The 17,677-nt window shown below is 41.0% G+C and overlaps 1 long non-coding RNA gene across 3 annotated transcripts; it reads right to left on the bottom strand.

Moving 5' to 3' along the window:
* Nucleotides 1-6,240: 6,240 nt before the first annotated feature.
* LOC135523974 (uncharacterized) lies at nucleotides 6,241-16,961 on the bottom strand. 3 transcript variants are annotated; one of them, XR_010452890.1, is made up of 5 exons: nucleotides 16,717-16,961; nucleotides 13,219-13,287; nucleotides 8,694-8,794; nucleotides 8,478-8,565; nucleotides 6,241-8,331 (listed from the first exon to the last, which is right to left on the bottom strand). It is a non-coding gene; the product is annotated as an uncharacterized LOC135523974 (long non-coding RNA). The 3 variants fall into 3 exon arrangements; XR_010452889.1 differs by having other exon boundaries at nucleotides 8,478-8,794; XR_010452891.1 differs by lacking the exon at nucleotides 8,694-8,794.
* Between the last annotated feature and the right edge of the window lie 716 nt (nucleotides 16,962-17,677).

The following is a 17,677-nucleotide window of genomic DNA, read 5'->3' as shown; positions in this document are numbered from 1 at the left end:
TGTAGGGTACCTGTTCCGCACGTGTTCATGTGTGTAAAATTGCCTCTGCTGAGAAGGTAGGCTACCGGCAGTGGTGTAGGTCTAGCTACGCAGTTTACCCACATTTTTTGGAAAAATGCCCACCTATTTTTTTGACCACTACATTAATGGCTACCGGTATCCCCAGTTGAAGTTCATGGTAATAGGCCTACACATTGTAGCCTAGTCCAGTAAAATGACTGTGTGTTTTATGGTGACCATCCGTTTTACCCTGGACAGTTTCAGACCCATTTGGGGGGTGTCCCGACTTTTCAGGATACAAAAAAGGTGAATTTGTCAGTAAGCTGCATCAATTAACGTAGGCCCAATCAATGACAATCGTCCGATGTCATTAGGTACACTTTTTGGTGTTTTGTAAACAGATATCTATTTCCATGAAACTAATGGTGCAAGTGTACATCCATTGCACTGTTTGATTAGTTTGGTGTGGACGAACATGCACAGGTAGGTAGCCTACTTTTTGAAGTGATTTGTTTGGCAATCAGATGAAAGTATCATGACTGATGTGTTCATGCTACATTAAAACGGTAAATCATTTTTACCGTTAAATTGTCTTTATTATTAGGCCCATACATTTTTTTGCAGTCAATAGAGACCACTTCGAATGTCACTGTGCAATTCATGTTCTGGTTGTCATCATAATCTTTGCCATATCTTCATCTGTCATCACATGCAAGACTCTTTGTTTTGTTGGCATCTTAATATGTGGATAGCATGAATGCCAGTATTGTCTGTTTATACTAGCTTTAAGCCTACCAAAGAATGTCTCTTTGAAGCACATTGACCAGTCATCTGTTGACGGTGGTGTTTAAATGCTTCATCCCTTCCCCACTGCCTTCTGGGATAATGTATGAGTAGTCTGGATCCCATGGATGACCCCCAATGTCTGGTTCCTCCTTCGGGAAGGTCAGCCTCTGGTTACTGGAAGGGAAGTGGTGCCTGGGATTGGCTGGATGTAAGCAGGTGATTGAGATCGCATGGATGAAGGAAGTAGAGCTGAGGAAGGTAGAGATGGACACAATGTTAGCCACAATACTGATACAATGCCAATTGAACTGTATATAAACATGACATTATTGCTAGGCAAACCTGTCAAAACAAATCAAGTTATATTTGTCACATGCGCCAAATACAACAGGTACCTTACCTTACACCTTACCGTGAAATGCTTACTTACAAGCCCTTAATACTTCTTCAGGCTAGGGTCTATTTTTCTCCATTTCTGCCTGACTGATGTGCCCAAAGTAAACTGCCTGTTTTTTAGGCCCTGAAGCCAGGATATGCATATAATTGGTACCATTGGAAAGAAAACACTCTGAAGTTTGTAGAAATGTTAAAATAATGTAGGAGACTATAACACAATAGATATGGTAGCAGACAATCCAAAGAAAAACCAACCAGAAATGTTTTTTTTGAGAGCCCATGCTCTTCCATTAGAACGTATAGGGATAAAATGTAATCTAGCTCCCAGTATGCAATTCTTATGGCTTCCACTGGATGTCAGTGGTCTTTGTTCAAGGTTTTAGGCTTGTTTTTTCCCAAACGAGGAAAAATGATGAGTTTTAGTACTAGGATACAGTGCGCAATGAAGTGTCACGAAGAATGACGCTGGATGGACGAAGTAGGTACGGGGAGTAAAACATTTAATAATAACAGACATAGACAAGACATGAACAGCGTCAAGAACATAAACTAAGACAAAAACAATACAATGAAGCGGCAGGGAACAAAGCTAGGGAACTGACAAATATAGGGGAGGAAATAACAGGTGATGAATCAGTCCAGGTGAATCCAATAACTCTGATGCGTGTGACGAGGGAAGGCAGGTATGAGTGGTGGATGGCAGAAACGTGTGATGCAGGGTAATCAGGCGCACTCAAGCGCCAGGAGAACGGAAGAGGCGGAGCGTGACACGAAGAGGACAGACACCTGCTAATATCGTTTTCCTATTGAACATACTTCTTTCCGTATGAAATATTATAGTTTAATTACATTTTAGGGTATCTGGGGATTGAATAGAAATGTATTTTGACTTGTTTTAACAAGTTCAGCGGTAGCTTTTTGGATTCCTTTATCTGCATGTTGAACGAGTGGATTACTCAAATCAATTGGCACCAACTAAACAAATCTTTTGGGATTTAAAGAAGGATTTTATCTAACAAAAACGACACTACATGTTGTAAAAGGGACCCTTTGGATGACAAATCAGAGGAAGATTTTTAAAAAGTAAGTGAATATTTAATCGCTATTATGAACAATTGCATGGCATGCTTTTGCTGTAAAGCCTCTTGTAAATCGGACAGTGCAGTTCGATTAACAAGAATGTAAGCTTTTAACCAATATAAGACACTTGTATGTTCCTAAATGTTTAATATCCATACATTTTATGATTATTTATTTGAATTGCATGCCCTCCAGTTTCACTGGAAGTTTTCCCGCTAGTGGGACGCCTGTCCCAGAGAGGAACCAACAATGCAGTACAAGAAATAGAGTTAAGAAAATATTTAATAAATAAAGTAAAGTAAAAAAATGAAATCATAAAGTAACACAAGAAAATTACATAACAATAACGAGGCTATATACAGGGGGTACCGAGTCAATGTGCGGGGGTACAGGTTAGTCAAGGTAATTCGTAAAGTGACTGTATAGATAAAACAGTGAGGGGCAGTGTAAAAACAAAGGAGGGTCAATGTAAATAGTCCGGATGGCCATTTGATTAATTGTTCAGCAGTCTCATGGCTTGCCGTGCAGTAGCAGAGAGAATTGTCTATGACCTGGGTAACTGGAGTCTTTGACAATTTTTGGGGCCTTCCTCTGAGCTGTTTGAGATGTGAGCTGTTTGAGCGAGCCTGGAACATGTGACGGCTTTCTTCCTGTGAAGGAGAGGTGGACCAAAATGCAGCGTGGTTGAAGTTCATGTTTTTAATAGGAAAACTCAACATGAAATATAATGCAAAACAATAAACGTGGCAAAACCGAAACAGCCCTATCTGGTGCAACAAACACGAAACAGGAAACAACCACCCACAAAACCCAACACAAAACAGGCTACCTAAATATGGTTCCCAATCAAAGACAATGACTAACACCTGATTGAGAACCATATCAGGCCCAAACACAGAAACAGACAAACTAGACATCCAACATAGAATGCCCACTCAGATCACACCCTGACCAAACAAAACATAGAAACATACAAAGCAAACTATGGTCAGGGTGTGACAGAACATCAACTCCTTACCTAAGATGGAAGGCTGCATTCTCAAACAGTGGCAAGGAGTTGGGAGCTCTCTTCACCTCACCATTTTTAAATGTGATTTTCTGCTCTGGAAAGGGGGCTGTTGTTTTGAGATTCTGAGGAGGGTGCTCGAGGGGTAGGACTGCAAGGACACACTCTGTTTGGGGGAGGGAGGGGAGCTGGGAGAGACAGAGCATTGTTAATGTGGACTACACAAGATTCATTAATGAACTGGAAAACATTAATTGGTTCACTGACAAAAGTTCGGTGGTCTTTTTGTACACAGCAGTATCTAGGGTAGGGGTGGTAGCAGTGAACAATGTTAGCAAGATTTCATTTGAAGTGTGCCGGAAAAATCATAACTTACCTGAACATTTAATTGTAATTAGTGATTTCCTTTTGACTTCCCCCTGATAGGTTGATGGAGGGGTGAAGACAAACCCACAGGCAAAATCCATTGGTGGCCATACCACTTAAGGTAAGGACCCCCCTCCAGGTGCCGCCCATCTTCCCCATTATCCCCTGGGTACCTGTGTTCTCTGTTTGTCTGTGGCCAGTTCATCTTGTTTGTCAAGTCAACCAGCGTTTTGTCTCAGCTCCTGCTTTTCCCCAGTCTCTCTTTTTCTTGCCCTCCTGGTTTTGACCCTTGCCTGTCCTGACTCTGAGCCCGCCTGCCTGACCCCTCTGCCTGCCCCTGACCCTGAGCCTGCCTGCCGTCCTTTACCATTGCCCACTACTCTGGATTATTGACCCCTGCCTGCCTTGACCTGTCGTTTGCCTGCCCCTGTTGCTGTAATAAACATTGCTACTTCAACACAATTTGGGTCTTACCTGAAACATAATGCCTCCTCTATCATTTCTTATGACCGAAAACAGCTTCTAGACATCTGAACAGCGATCACTAACAAACATACTTCAACCAGTTGGCAGCTCTGGATGTTCTTCTTACTCCAGACCAGGCCTTTATCCCAGGGACTCAAAAGAGGATGTTACAGCGAAAGAGAGGCATGCGACCTGGCACCCTGACGAGACTACGTCGTCAAGCAAATACACCACCATTGGCGAATGTACTGTAAAGGGAATAATGTTTATGCTTTTCTTATACCTAATTTCTGTGTTCTAATCATGTGCGGTTCTAAAAAACAATTTTTGTGTTCATGCAAGTGGTTGACTAAACAAATAGCTGCAATTTGGCAGTATCAGTAGCTGCAATTTGGCAGTACGCCCAGACCTTGTTTTGAGAACAAACGAAAGATATCCCAGTTTCAAAGTCTCAGCTTAGAGAGGAGAAGCCTCGTAAGGTGTTGGTCTGTTACATGTTATGAAACAGTAGTGGTCGGTCATATGAATGAAACAAAACAATAATGATGAATTAATTATGCTAAGTCATGCAAATATAACTTGTCTGTGTATAGCCATATATAAGACATCTGCTGGGACTGCCCAGAGAGCTCCTGATTGATGTGTACTATGGTGCATTGAGTTGTTTGGAACCTCTCCAGCGCGCTGACAATAAACAATGATTCATTTAAGATGGACTTCGAGTGTCCCTGTGTAAGAATTTTTCCAGAACAGTACAATCACTGGAGAACAAACTGGACGAGCTCCCTTTGGATCTATCCTATCAACGGGACCTGAAAAACTGTAATATACTATGTTTCTCAGAGTCTTTGCTGAACAAGTACATGGATATACACTGAGTTGCACCCTCTTTTGCCCCCAGAACAGTTCATCATGGCATGGAATCTACAAGGTGTCGAAAGCGTTCCACAGGGATGCTGGCCCATGTAGACTCCGATGCTTCCCACAGACGTGTCAAGTTGGCTGGATGTCCTTTGGGTGGTAGACCATTATTAATACACACAGGAATCTGTTGAGTGTTAAACATCTGTTGAACTTGAAACACTCAAACCGGTTCAAAGACACTTATTTATTTATTTTTATATATTTAACTTGGCAAGTCAGTTTATTCTTATTTACAATGACTGCCTACCCTGGCCAAATCCGGACGACGCGGGGGCAATTGTGTGCCACCGTATGGGACTCCCAATCACGACCGGTTGTGATACATCCTGGAACAATACCAGGGTCTGTAGTGATTGCCTCTTGCACTGAGATGCAGTGACTTAGACCTCTGCGCCACACGGGAGCCCACACTTAAATCTTTTGTCTTGACCATTCACATACATATGTCAATTGTCTCAAGGCATAAAAATCCTTCTTTAACCTATTTTCCCCCCTTCATCTACACTGATTGAGGTGGATTTAACAAGTGCCATCAATAAGGGATCAAAGCTTTCACCTGGTCAGTCTATGTCATGAAAAGATGTGTTCCTAATGTTTGTACACTCAGTGTACAGTTTTTCTTTGCATCGTGAAGACTGGACAGCAGACTCGGTAAGGCAAAGAGAAGAGGGGTGTGTCACTTTGTTAACATTAGAGATCCCGCACCAGCTGTTGTTAAGGAAGTCTTGAGTTTTGTTCGCCTTTGTTAGAATACCTCATGATAAGCTGCAGACCAAACTATTTACCAAGGGAATTTTCATCTACAGTGAGCTCCAAGAGTATTGGGACAGTGACACATTTTTGGCTCTGTACTCTAGCACTTTGGATTTGAAATTATACAATGACTGTGAGGTTAAAGTGCAGACTGTCAGCTTTAAGTTGGGAATATTTTCATCCATATCGGGTGACAAATTCACTTATATGTGTAATAAAGTAGTCAAACGTTTGTAAATAATAATCCGTGAGAAAGTTACAGCGGCATCTATTTCACCCACTCCCCTTAAAAAATACTAACCTAGAGGGTCTTGGGGGTATGATATTTGTGCAACTGTAACTTTCTCACTCATCATTATTCACGATTTCTTCAGGATTATCCGTATTTATGGTAACATCCACATTAAATGTAGAAGTGTTAAGAAACATATTATATTCTTATTACAAGAAATGCGACTCCAAAATGACACAATACATTCGTTTTTATTGGGCACAAAAATAATCTGAAACACAAGTAAAACAAACAGCAAATGCATCCAACAAGTTTGTAGTCACAAGCTTGATGTAATCATTGCGTGCTAAGAATATGGGACCAAATACTAAACTTTTGACCATTTTAATACACATATACAGTACCAGTCAAATGTTTGGACACACCTACTCATTCCAGGGGTTCTTTATTTTGACTATTTTCTCATCATTGGAGACTTTTATCTCCCTCACCAACTTCAAACATGTGCTATCTGAGCAGCTAACCGATCGCTGCAGCTGTACATAGTCTATTGGTAAATAACCCACCCATTTTCACCTACCTCATCCCCACACTGTTTTTATTTATTTACTTTTCTGCTCTTTTGCACACCAGTATCTCTACCTGTACATGACCATCTGATCATTTATCACTCCAGTGCTAATCTGCAAAATTGTAATTATTCGCCTACCACCTCATGCCTTTTGCACACAATGTATATAGACTCGCCTTTTTTGTACTGTGTTATTGACTTGTTAATTGTTTACTCCATGTGTAACTCTGTGTTGTCTGTTCATACTGCTAAGCTTTATCCAGGTCGCAGTTGCAAATGAGAACTTGTTCTCAACTAGCCTACCTGGTTAAATAAAGGTTAAATAAAAATAAATAAATAAAAAATCAAAACTATGAAATAACACACATAGAATCATGTAGCAACCAAAATAAAATGTGTTCAACAAATAAAAATATATCTGACATATTTTAGACTATTCAAAATAGCCACCCTTTGCCTTGATGACAGCTTGGCACAGAAAGGGGTCTATGGGGCCATAAGCAAACAAGAAAATGCATATTCAGTTGCAGCATTTCTCATGGTCGGTCTGATGTCTCCACGATAAAAACAAGAACTACCGAGCTAAAGGAAAGAGTTGATGCGATACAAGAGAGGATGATGGGGCAGTGGGACGAATTTCAACCGTGGAGGATACCATCTCCCTTCTAGAGAAGGGTAATGAGAGTCGCGAGATAAAGCTGGACATAATTGTGGAATCGTGTCGAAGAACTTGAGAACAGAAGTAGGAGAAATACGGTGAGATTGATTCATCTGAAAGAGGGCAGTGAGGCTGGTGGTGGACCAAAATCATCGCAGAAGGATTTGGATTTGACGACAGGCACGAATTTGAAATTGAACAAACCCATCGCAGTTTAACTATGCCTGACAGGATTGGGCCCCCGGAGAACGGTTCTCATCTCCTTCCTAAGATCTGAAGCCCGGGACAAGATACAAAAAGAGACGAAAGAAAAGGGTGATGTTCAGTGAGAAGACCGTTGGCTGTCTTTTTCCTGGACCTGTCCAGGGAACTGGCAATGAAGAAGGTTGCAATGGCAAAGAAACAACTACAAAGGAAGAATGTCAGACACACACTGGCATTCCAAGCGACCCCTCTACTTGGAAGGGAAAGAAAAAGATTTTCAAGGACAATGTGGAAGCAGAGAGATTCCTGCAAGAGCAAAGCTTGAATTCAATTGACCCTCCCTGTTGCACACAGCAAGCTTTCATTCCCCAGGTCACAAGGCGATTTATGGCAGATTTAAGATTAATTGGTTAAGTTACGGTCAACCCCATTACTTACTTTGGCATTTATTAGGCACTTACTATAGTATTTTTTGTATTTACCTCTCATTTACCTCTTGTTCTTTGTGCCAGAATGTAAAAATTTGGTGATATAAAATTAGATAATTGAGGGTATCAATCTTTAGATAAAAATGTACATTGCATATTTCAGCATGATGATTATGATAACATTGTGGGCGTTAACATTTCATGTTTATGGTTATTTTGGTGAGATGTCAAAGTCAACTCAAAATTCTAAATTGTTTTTGCACCAAAGTGGATTTGTCAATGAACACATGCACATTTTGTAACACTTGAGGTAACACTTGAGTGTGGGCGTGGCAGGATGACATCATCACTGCACAACAGCCTCAATGTAATTAGCTGGGTAGAAGCCGTCCTTTCCTCCATCCAGCATCCCCCTGCACCAGCCCTGGTCATCCTCCTCCTCAACCTTCAGGAACACTTCACCTGGAATAATACAAGTATGGAAACAAACATGATTCAGGATGATACACTTGAGACATTGGACTGGCTAAAGGAACCGTCATCTCTAAATGCGTTAGACATAATACTGAATTGAACTGTGATTTGAAGAGATTGTGGTGTCAGGTTACCTGCTTTAAAGGACAGCTCATCGCTCATTCTTGGTCAGGGAGGTGACCAAGAACCCGATGGTCACTCTGACAGAGCTCTACAGTTCCTCTGTGGAGATAGGAGAACCTTCACCAATCAGGGCTTTATGGTAGAGTGGCCAGATGGAAGTCATTCCTCAGTAAAAGGCACATGACAGCACGCTTGGAGTTTGTCAAAAGACACCTGAAAACTCTCACCTAAAGATTCTCAGATTATCTTTGGCCTGAATGCCAAGCGTCACGTCTGGAGGAAACCTGGCACCATCCCTACAGTGAAGCATGGTGGTGGCAGCATCATGCTGTGGGGATGTTTCAGGGACTGGGAGACTAGTCAGGATCAGTTTTTTATATTTAATAAATTAGCTACAATTTCCAAAACTGTTTTGCTTTGTCATTATGGGGTATTGTGTGTAGATTGATGAGGGGGAAAAAATGTTTTATAAATTTTAGAAAAAGGCTGTAACTGAACAAAATGTGGAAAAAGTCAAGGGTTCTGCATACTTTCCGAAGGCACTGTATAACACATAACACATTTCAACATGAATTTGGTTAGGTAACACAACAAGTTACATATAAAATCAAATCAAACATTATTTGTCACATGCGCCAAATACAACATTTGTAGACCTTACCGTGAAATGCTTACTTACAAGCCCTTAACCAACAGTGCAGTTCAAGAAGAGCTAAAAAAATATTTACAATGTTAACTGAAGTAAAAAATAGGTCATCAGTTTTATTTTGCAATGATTGCATGTTAGCCAATAGAACAGATGGCGGTGGGAGTTTACTCGCTCGCCAATGAATTCTCAGAAGGCAGCCCGACCTCTGCCCCCTTTTTCTCCATCTTTTCTTCACGCAAATGACGGGGATTTGGGCCTGTTCCTGGAAAAGCAGTATATCCTTATCATTGGACTCGTTAAAAGAAAAAGCTTCTTCCAGTTCGAGGTCAGTAATCACTGTTCTAATGTCTAATAGTTATTTTCAGTCATAAGGGACGGAAGCAGAAACATTATGTACAAAATAAGTTAAAAAATAAGTGACAAACAACACACACACAAAAAAATAGCACAGTTGGTTAGGAGCCATCCTCTCCGGCGCCGTCTTAACCAAACATTTTGCAGCTTTAAAAAGAAAATAGTATTTGAACCTTTCAGATTTTTTCTTGTTTTCCCATCTTGTCACAACATCCTGTAGATAGTGCTTTCTCCTCATTAACACTCTCTGTATCATTTCACACAACACATATACACTAATAATCAGAGCTCTATATATGGCTGGTGGTAAAAAGCCTATCAACACTAGCAAAGTTCAAATGTCACTGTAATGAGTTACAGTTGTATACAGTGCCTTGCGAAAGTATTCAGCCCCCTTTAACTTTGCGACCTTCTGCCACATTTCAGGCTTCAAGCATAAAGATATAAAACTGTATTTTTTTGTGAAGAATCAACAACAAGTGGGACACAATCATGAAGTGGAACCACATTTATTGGATATTTCAAACTTTTTTAACAAATCAAAAACATGAAAAATTCGGCGTGCAAAATTATTCAACCCTATTCAACAAACCTAGAAGTTCAGTGATCTTAATGATCCAATTCCTCTAATGATGATAAATACAATCCCACCTGTGTGTAATCTCTCCGTTAAATGCATCTGATAGTCTCAGAGGTCCGTTAAAAGCCAGAGAGCATCATGTTGAACAAGACAGAACTTTAAGAAAGTTATATCTGTTTGGATACAAAAAGATTTCCTCACTTTAAACATCCCAAGACCTGACCTTATTGAAATGGAAGGAGTATCAGACCAAAATCTACCAAGACCTGGCCGTCCCTCTAAACTTTCAGCTCATACAAGGAGAAGACTGATCAGAGATGCAGCCAAGAGGCCCATGATCACTCTGGATGAACTGCAGAGATCTACAGCTGAGGTGGGAGACTCTGTCCATAGGACAACTATCAGTCGTATATTGCACAAATCTGGCCTTTATGGAAGAGTGGCAAGAAGAAAGCTTTCTTAAAGATATCCATAAAAAGTGCTTTAAAGTTTGCCAGCCACCTGGGAGACACACCAAACATGTGGAAGAAGGTGCTCTGGTTGAAACCAAAATTGAACTTTTTGGATCAAAATGTTATGTTTGGCTGATGTCATCACCCTGAACACACCATTCCCACTGTCAAACATGGTGGTGGCATTCCTGCTTTACTGCACAGGGAAGATGGTTAAAATTGATGGGAAGATGGATGGAGCCAAATACAGGACCATTCTGGAAGAAAACCTGATGGAGTCTGCAAAAGACCTGAAACTGGGACGGAGATTTGTCAGTGATCCAAAACATGAATAAGGAAATCTATAATGGAATGGTTCAAAAAAAACCTATCCAGGTCAATTAGAATGGCCAAGTCAAAGTCCAGACCTGAATCCAATCTGAAAACTGCTGTTCATGCTCTCCATCCAACCTCACTGAGCTAAGGAGGAATGGGATCCATAGAGACATTACCCCAAGTGACTTACAGCTGTAATCGGTCTAAATAAACATTACTGAATAATTTTGAAGTTTTTGATTTGTTATGTAAATATCCAATAAATGTCAGAATTGTGTCCCAATTCTTCACAAAAAAATACAGTTTTATATCTTTATGTTTGAGATGTAGCAAAAGTCTTCACTGTATGCTATTTAACTTCCTCCTATGCTGAGTCTCCTCCTTACACATCTGAACAGCCAATACACCTCTGTTGCTAGACAGAACTTTAGTTATATCTGTTCTTCCTCACTTCATCTGACCTGACCTTGGCCCAAATTCCTCACTCCTCCCCAGCTCACGGCTGTCCAGACTGTGACCGTTCTCCTTTCCATAGGATCTCTGATGTCTAACAATAACATATTCTGACAGAATGTAAGCATTTTACATTCCCTTCTCTCCCTCAGTGACATGAATAAGGATATTTCATATTTTCAAGTTTAGAAGTCAGACCCATCAAAACAATCGAATAAATCAATTGAATATACACCATCACATTAAATCCATTTAGGCCAGTCTAAATAAACATTACGATATGAAGAGAATGTATTTCAGAAGAACAGAATATGAGATGGTCTACTGTATGCTATCTTGCTATACTCCGTAGGCTGTAGGCTTGTTTGTTTAGCTGACAAGATATGCTTATAAGTCCAACGACATTATTTTATATGACATGATTGTATTGTAGAAGAATATAATTGAACTATAATCTATTAATAAAACAGAACTTATATATTTTTTCTATTCCGGACCAAATGCACATATGAGCATAAACATGATCATTTGAAACAGGTCCTATATGCTAGATTTAGAGTTATTTGAAACAGGTCCTATATGCTAGATTTCGAGTTATTTGGAACAGGTCCTATATGCTAGCTTTAGAGTTATTTGAAACAGGTCCTATATGCTAGCTTTAGAGTTATTTGAAACAGGTCCTATATGCTAGATTTTTAGTTATTTGAAACAGGTAATATATGCTAGATTTCGAGTTATTTGGCAAATTTAGTTGTGATATATAAAACGTACAAAGTCTTAGAAATCAAAACATACACTATTTATACAAAAGTATGTGGACACCACTTCAAATGAGTGGATTTGGCTATTTCAGCCACACCCGTTGCTGACAGGTGTATAACATCGAGCATAGACAAACATTGGCAGTAGAATTACCTTACGGAAGAGTTCAGTGACTTTTAACGTGGCACCGTCATATGATGTCATCTTTCCAACAAGTCAGTTCGTCAAATTGTTGCCCTGGTAAAGTTGCCCTGGTTAACTGTAAGAGCTGTTATTGCGAAGTGTAAATGTCTAGGAGCAACTGCTGAAGCATGTAAGAATCATCTGTCCTCGGTTGCAGCACTCACTACTGTGTTCCAAACGGCCTCTGGAAGCAAAATCAGCACAAGAACTGTTCGTCTGGAGCTTCAGGAAATGGGTTTCCATGGACGAGCAGCCGCACACAAGCCTAAGATCATCATGCGCAATGCCAAGCATCGGCTGCAGTGGTGTAAAGCTTGCTGCCATTGGACTCTGGAGCAGTGGAAATGTGTTCTCTGGAGTGATGAATCATGCTTTATCATCTTGCAGTCCGACAGACGAATCTGGGTTTGGTGGATGCCAGTAGATTGCTACCTGCCCCAGTGCATAGTACCAACTGTAAAGTTTGGTGGAGGAGGAATAATGGTCTGGGGCTGATTTTCATGGTTCTGGCTAGGCCCATTAGTTCCAGTGAGGAAATCATAACGTGACAGCATACAATTACATTTTAGACAAGTCTGTGCTTCCAACTTTGTGGCAGCAGTTTGCAGAAGGTCCTTTCTTGTTTCAGCATGACAATACCCCCATGCACAAAGTGAGGTTCATACAGAACTTGACTGGCCTGCACAGAGCCCAGACCTCAACCCCATCGAACACCTTTCGGATGAATTGGGATGAATTGGAATGCTGACTGCGAGCCAGGACGAATCGCCCAATCAAGTCCGAGCAGCGATGCTCCAACATCTTGTGGAAAGCCTTCCCAGGAGGCTGTTATAGCAGCAAACAGCAGACCAACTCCATATAAATGCCTATGATTTTGGAATGAGATGTTTGACGAGCAGGTGTCCACATACTTTTGGTCATTTAGTGTAGATAATCGGTTAATGGTAGCCTCAAACTATTGTAAAATCTTATGTTGATATTTTTATCTGTAACTTCCTCCTCACCATCCAGAAACTCTGCATCCTGTTGTCCTCGGGGGGTTCTCTGGGGAGCGTCAACATTTTTGGGGACGTCTTAGAAGAAGAAAGGGAAAGATCATGAACAACCTCCTTACAGTGCTTTCACAGAGATTGCATCATTACATGAAGTATATCAACAGATATATTATTACCCAATTAAAATCTGTCTTAGCTCATAAATCTGAAATGTGCATGCCAGTGACCATACTTATTTAAATGTTTAACATTTTTGGCTTAATGACATAATTAGTGAGGATTTGTACAGAATTTTCTCAAATTCAAAATGATTAAATATGATTAGGAATATAAAACAAACAAAAAACATCCAACTCTTACAGTGAGCCTACAGCCCTGGAACCAGCAGCAACTTGAAGAAACATTATTAGGGGTTCACAGCGAAACCGTGAAACCTGTTATTCACTGGATTCCAATTATTTTTTCCTTTACATGGTCAAATAACTCAAGCCTAGATTGGTAACTTTTTTTCTCCAATTAGGCACACAGAAACTTTGTCAAAAATAATAGCACAGATTGGCCTAAAGGGGGCGATGTCGTAAGCAGTCTGAGTTAAACCCTCATATCCGGTGCCCCATTTGACATAGAGACTTTACACTTTGTATGTAGGTGTTTTTTCTCATGTTGAACAAATTTGCCTCAAGGATCAATAACATATACAGTGCAATCGTAAAGTATTCAGACCCCTTCACTTAACATTTTGATTAGTTACAGCCTTTATTCATCAGTCTACACACAATACCCCATAATAGCAAAGTAAAAAAAGGTTTTTCATTTTTTTTGCAAATGTACAAAAAAAACCCCGTTCATATCACATTTATATAGGTATTCAGACTCCTTACTCAGTATTTTGTTGAAGCACCTATGGCAGCGATTACAACCTCGGGTCTTCTTATAGGTATGACGCTACAAGCTTGGCACACCTGTATTTGGGGAGTTTCTCCTGTTCTTCTCTGAAAGTCCTCTCAAGCTCTGTCAGTTTGGATGGGGAGCGTCGCTGCACAGCTATTTTCAGGTCTCTCCAGAGATGTTCTCCTGCGTTGTCTTGGCTGTGTCCTTAGGGTCGTTGTCCTGTTGGAAGGTGAACCTTCAACCCAATCTGAGGTTCTGAGCGCTCTGGAGCAGGTTTTCATCAAGGATCTCTCTGTACTTTGCTCTGTTCATCTTTCCCTCGATCCTGACCAGTTTCCCAGTCCCTGCCACTTAAGAACATCCCCACAGCATGATGCTGCCATCCACCATGCTTCACCGTAGAGATGGTGCCAGGTTTCCTCCAGATGTGACACTTGGCATTCAAACCAAAGATAATCTTGATTCTCATGGTCTGAGAGTCCTTTGGGAAACTCCATGCAGGCTGTCATGTGCCTTTTACTGAGGAGTGGCTTCCGTCTGGCCACTACCATGAAGGCCTGATTGGTGGAGTGCTGCAGAGATGGTTGTCCTTCTGGAAGGTACTCCCATCTCCACAGAGGAACTCTGGAGCTCTACAGAGGATCTCCGAACCATCGGGTTCTTGGTCATCTCCCTGACCAAGGCCCTTCTCCCTAAATTGCTCAGTTTGGCTGGGCGGCCAAACACCTACTCTTTCCAGGGTTTTTCTTTATTTGTACTATTTTCCTTCAAGACTGTTGGAAAAGCATTCCAGATGCCTACCTCGTGAAGCTGTTTGAGAGAATGCCAAGAGTGTGCAAAGCTGTCATCAAGGCAAAGGGTGGCTACTTTGAAGAATCTCAAATATAAAATATATTTTGATTTGATTAACACTGTTCTGGTTACTACATGATTCCCTATGTGTTATTTAATAGTTTTGATGTCTTCACTATTATTTTACAATGTAGAAAATAGTAAAAATAAAGAACAACCCTTGAATGACTAGGTGTGTCCAAACTTTTGACTGGTACTGTGTATAAACTCAACACATTAAGCCATGACTTTAAGAATGATTACCTGCTGCATTTAAAGATAACCAACCTATAGCACTAGACTAAACGTCACTTGCGTCATCCTTGTGTTATTGAGAGATAAACATGGTAATGCTTGCACTGGTTGAACATAAAGGAAGAGAGTTCCTAAATGATAGAGTGCTTGCTCTATTGTCCAACTGATATGGTGTCTTTTCTGTCAACCTGTGAACCCAATTCATTGCTGCTCGCAGCTATAATTTATAGATTACATTGCTGACGTCTATGCTAAATTGGAACCAATCATGAGTAAGGGGAGTACCATTCCGAGACTGGAATTCATAGGCTGGAATCTAACAGCAAGAATAGAACACCCCAGCTCCAACATTCTTCCTGCTGCTGTCCAAAAATAAACAGGAGGGAAAGGTCATCTTTCCCTGGCTCTGACTAACGGCCTCCCTATTAGCTGAACCATCTTCTCCTCTCACTTGCAGTATGCCCCTTTAACATGGAAAACATGACAACAAAGTGCGAGGGGAGAAAGTTTGGTTTGGAAAACAATGAATAGGCTTACTGTAGTTCTAAGTCAAAGCTTTGTTTCAAATTAACACAAGGTTATGTCAGTATAAGATGTTTTCTGACCAGTACAAGATAATACTAATTAATACTAATACTAATAATAATATTTTTGGGGTGGCAGCGTAGCCTAGTGGTTAGAGCATTGGACTAGAAACTGAGAGGCTGCAGGATCAAATCCTCAATGGTACAAGTCTGTCCTTCTGCCCCTGAACAAGGCAGTTAACCCACTGTTCCTAGGCCATCATTGAAAATAAGATTTTTTTCTTATTTTTACTGATTTTTCTTACAGGCCTATTTTTGTCTCCATAAGACATTGGCACTTTATTTTCAGAGTGATCATTTCCTTTGTGTGAAACCGAATAACCGTACTTCATCACAAGACTAAAGCCGAGAGAAGAGAAAATCAAGGTTCTATCTCACGACAGTCCTTCCCCTTGCTGCTGTGTTTATCTAGCCTGTCCCTCTCTCAGCTGGTCTTGTAAGCCATGACATAAGAGTACAGTAGGCCTACTGTTGATGAATGTCACAGAATTGTTGTTCTGGTGAAAATATAGTCCCACTATATCCACTTGGTTTTATTATATCAGCATGCTGAGGTAAGGTGGGTAGGGGACTAGGTTTTATGAGTATCAATTGGCTAGTTTGTCTTTGCTCAGTTTCATAACACTGAACAGTTAGACTATAATTCCAATAAAAATACATTTAAGTTGTGTTAAAGTCATTGAAATAATAAAATCCTCATTCAAACATGACAAAAATGAAAACTATGTCTGGGAGAAATCATCAGTTAGTTTTCTCTCTGTGTCTCTTCTACAAAACATTCTCCTCACTCACTGACACAATTTTCCCTGTAAAGTTACACACACCAGTGTGATCTGAAAGAACGAGTCACCAAGTCAGAGCCAACAAAAGTAAGACAAAGACAGTGAATTTGCATAAAAATCATACAATGATTGGTAGGCAAGAGGCAAATTAAGATCATTCTTACCTTTCACTCCTCCACTGTTAGCAGTGTTGTTCTATCCTAATACTCATTCCACTGTCGGTCAACTTTCTCGCTGTTTTTTGAAGTTGTTATTCAAGTTTTCCTCTATTCACTCACTCTCCCCCAGTCCTTCATTTTTTCTTCCTGTAGTTTCCTTGAAACTCTGTGTCAGATGATTTGTTTCGTCTACCTCTTCCTGCTCTCTCACTGTCCCTCTCTCTCTCGCTCTCTACAACTGCTACTCTATCGTCCATTACAAAAACAGCGAGAAGAAACTTCCTCCTCCTACTTTCCCTCCCTCCCTCCCTCCCTCCCTCCCTCCCTCCCTCCCTCCCTCCCTCCCTCCCTCCCTCCCTCCCTCCCTCCCTCCCTCCCTCCCTCCCTCCCTCCCTCCCTCCCTCCCTCCCTCCCTCAATAGGGTGCTGAGGAACTAGTGTTGACACGAGTGTATGCAAAGTTTATTTCAACCCTCTGCACAGCGTTGTGTCAATGTGGCACCACATCATGTGAGCTTATTAGTGTGTGTGTAGGGAGCGGCCCTGTGACCTGTCACATTCACCCTGGGCACCTTTGAATGCCTGCAGTTGTACAACTGACTAGGTATCCCCCATTCCTTTGCACACTCCATTCTCTAATGTGACGGAATTTGTCAAAACTGCCAACTCCCAGACCACATAGTGTGCATGCTGCCCTACTGCTTCCGAGCAAAGGGAGGGTTGGGGTTTCCCTGATGTAGTGGGTCCTGGAAACCAACTGCATCAGAACCTGTACAAGTGTGTCAAGGAATGACTTCTCATTGACCGTCAGCTGGTTTCTCAGTTTTTCTCCTTGACTTCCCACTTCTTAAAGACCCACCTTACCTCCTACAGTGTATGATTACAGCAGATGAATCCAAGTACTTAGTGGCCTCTTTTCCTCATTCGTCCAGATCTGAAGTAATCCTGAACATGAGAACAACATGGTG

The sequence above is a fragment of the Oncorhynchus masou genome, chromosome 31 (genome assembly GCF_036934945.1).
Source record: "Oncorhynchus masou masou isolate Uvic2021 chromosome 31, UVic_Omas_1.1, whole genome shotgun sequence".
Taxonomy (NCBI): domain Eukaryota; kingdom Metazoa; phylum Chordata; class Actinopteri; order Salmoniformes; family Salmonidae; genus Oncorhynchus; species Oncorhynchus masou.
Note: the sequence above shows the minus strand (reverse complement) of the source record. Positions and strands in the feature narration are given on the sequence as shown.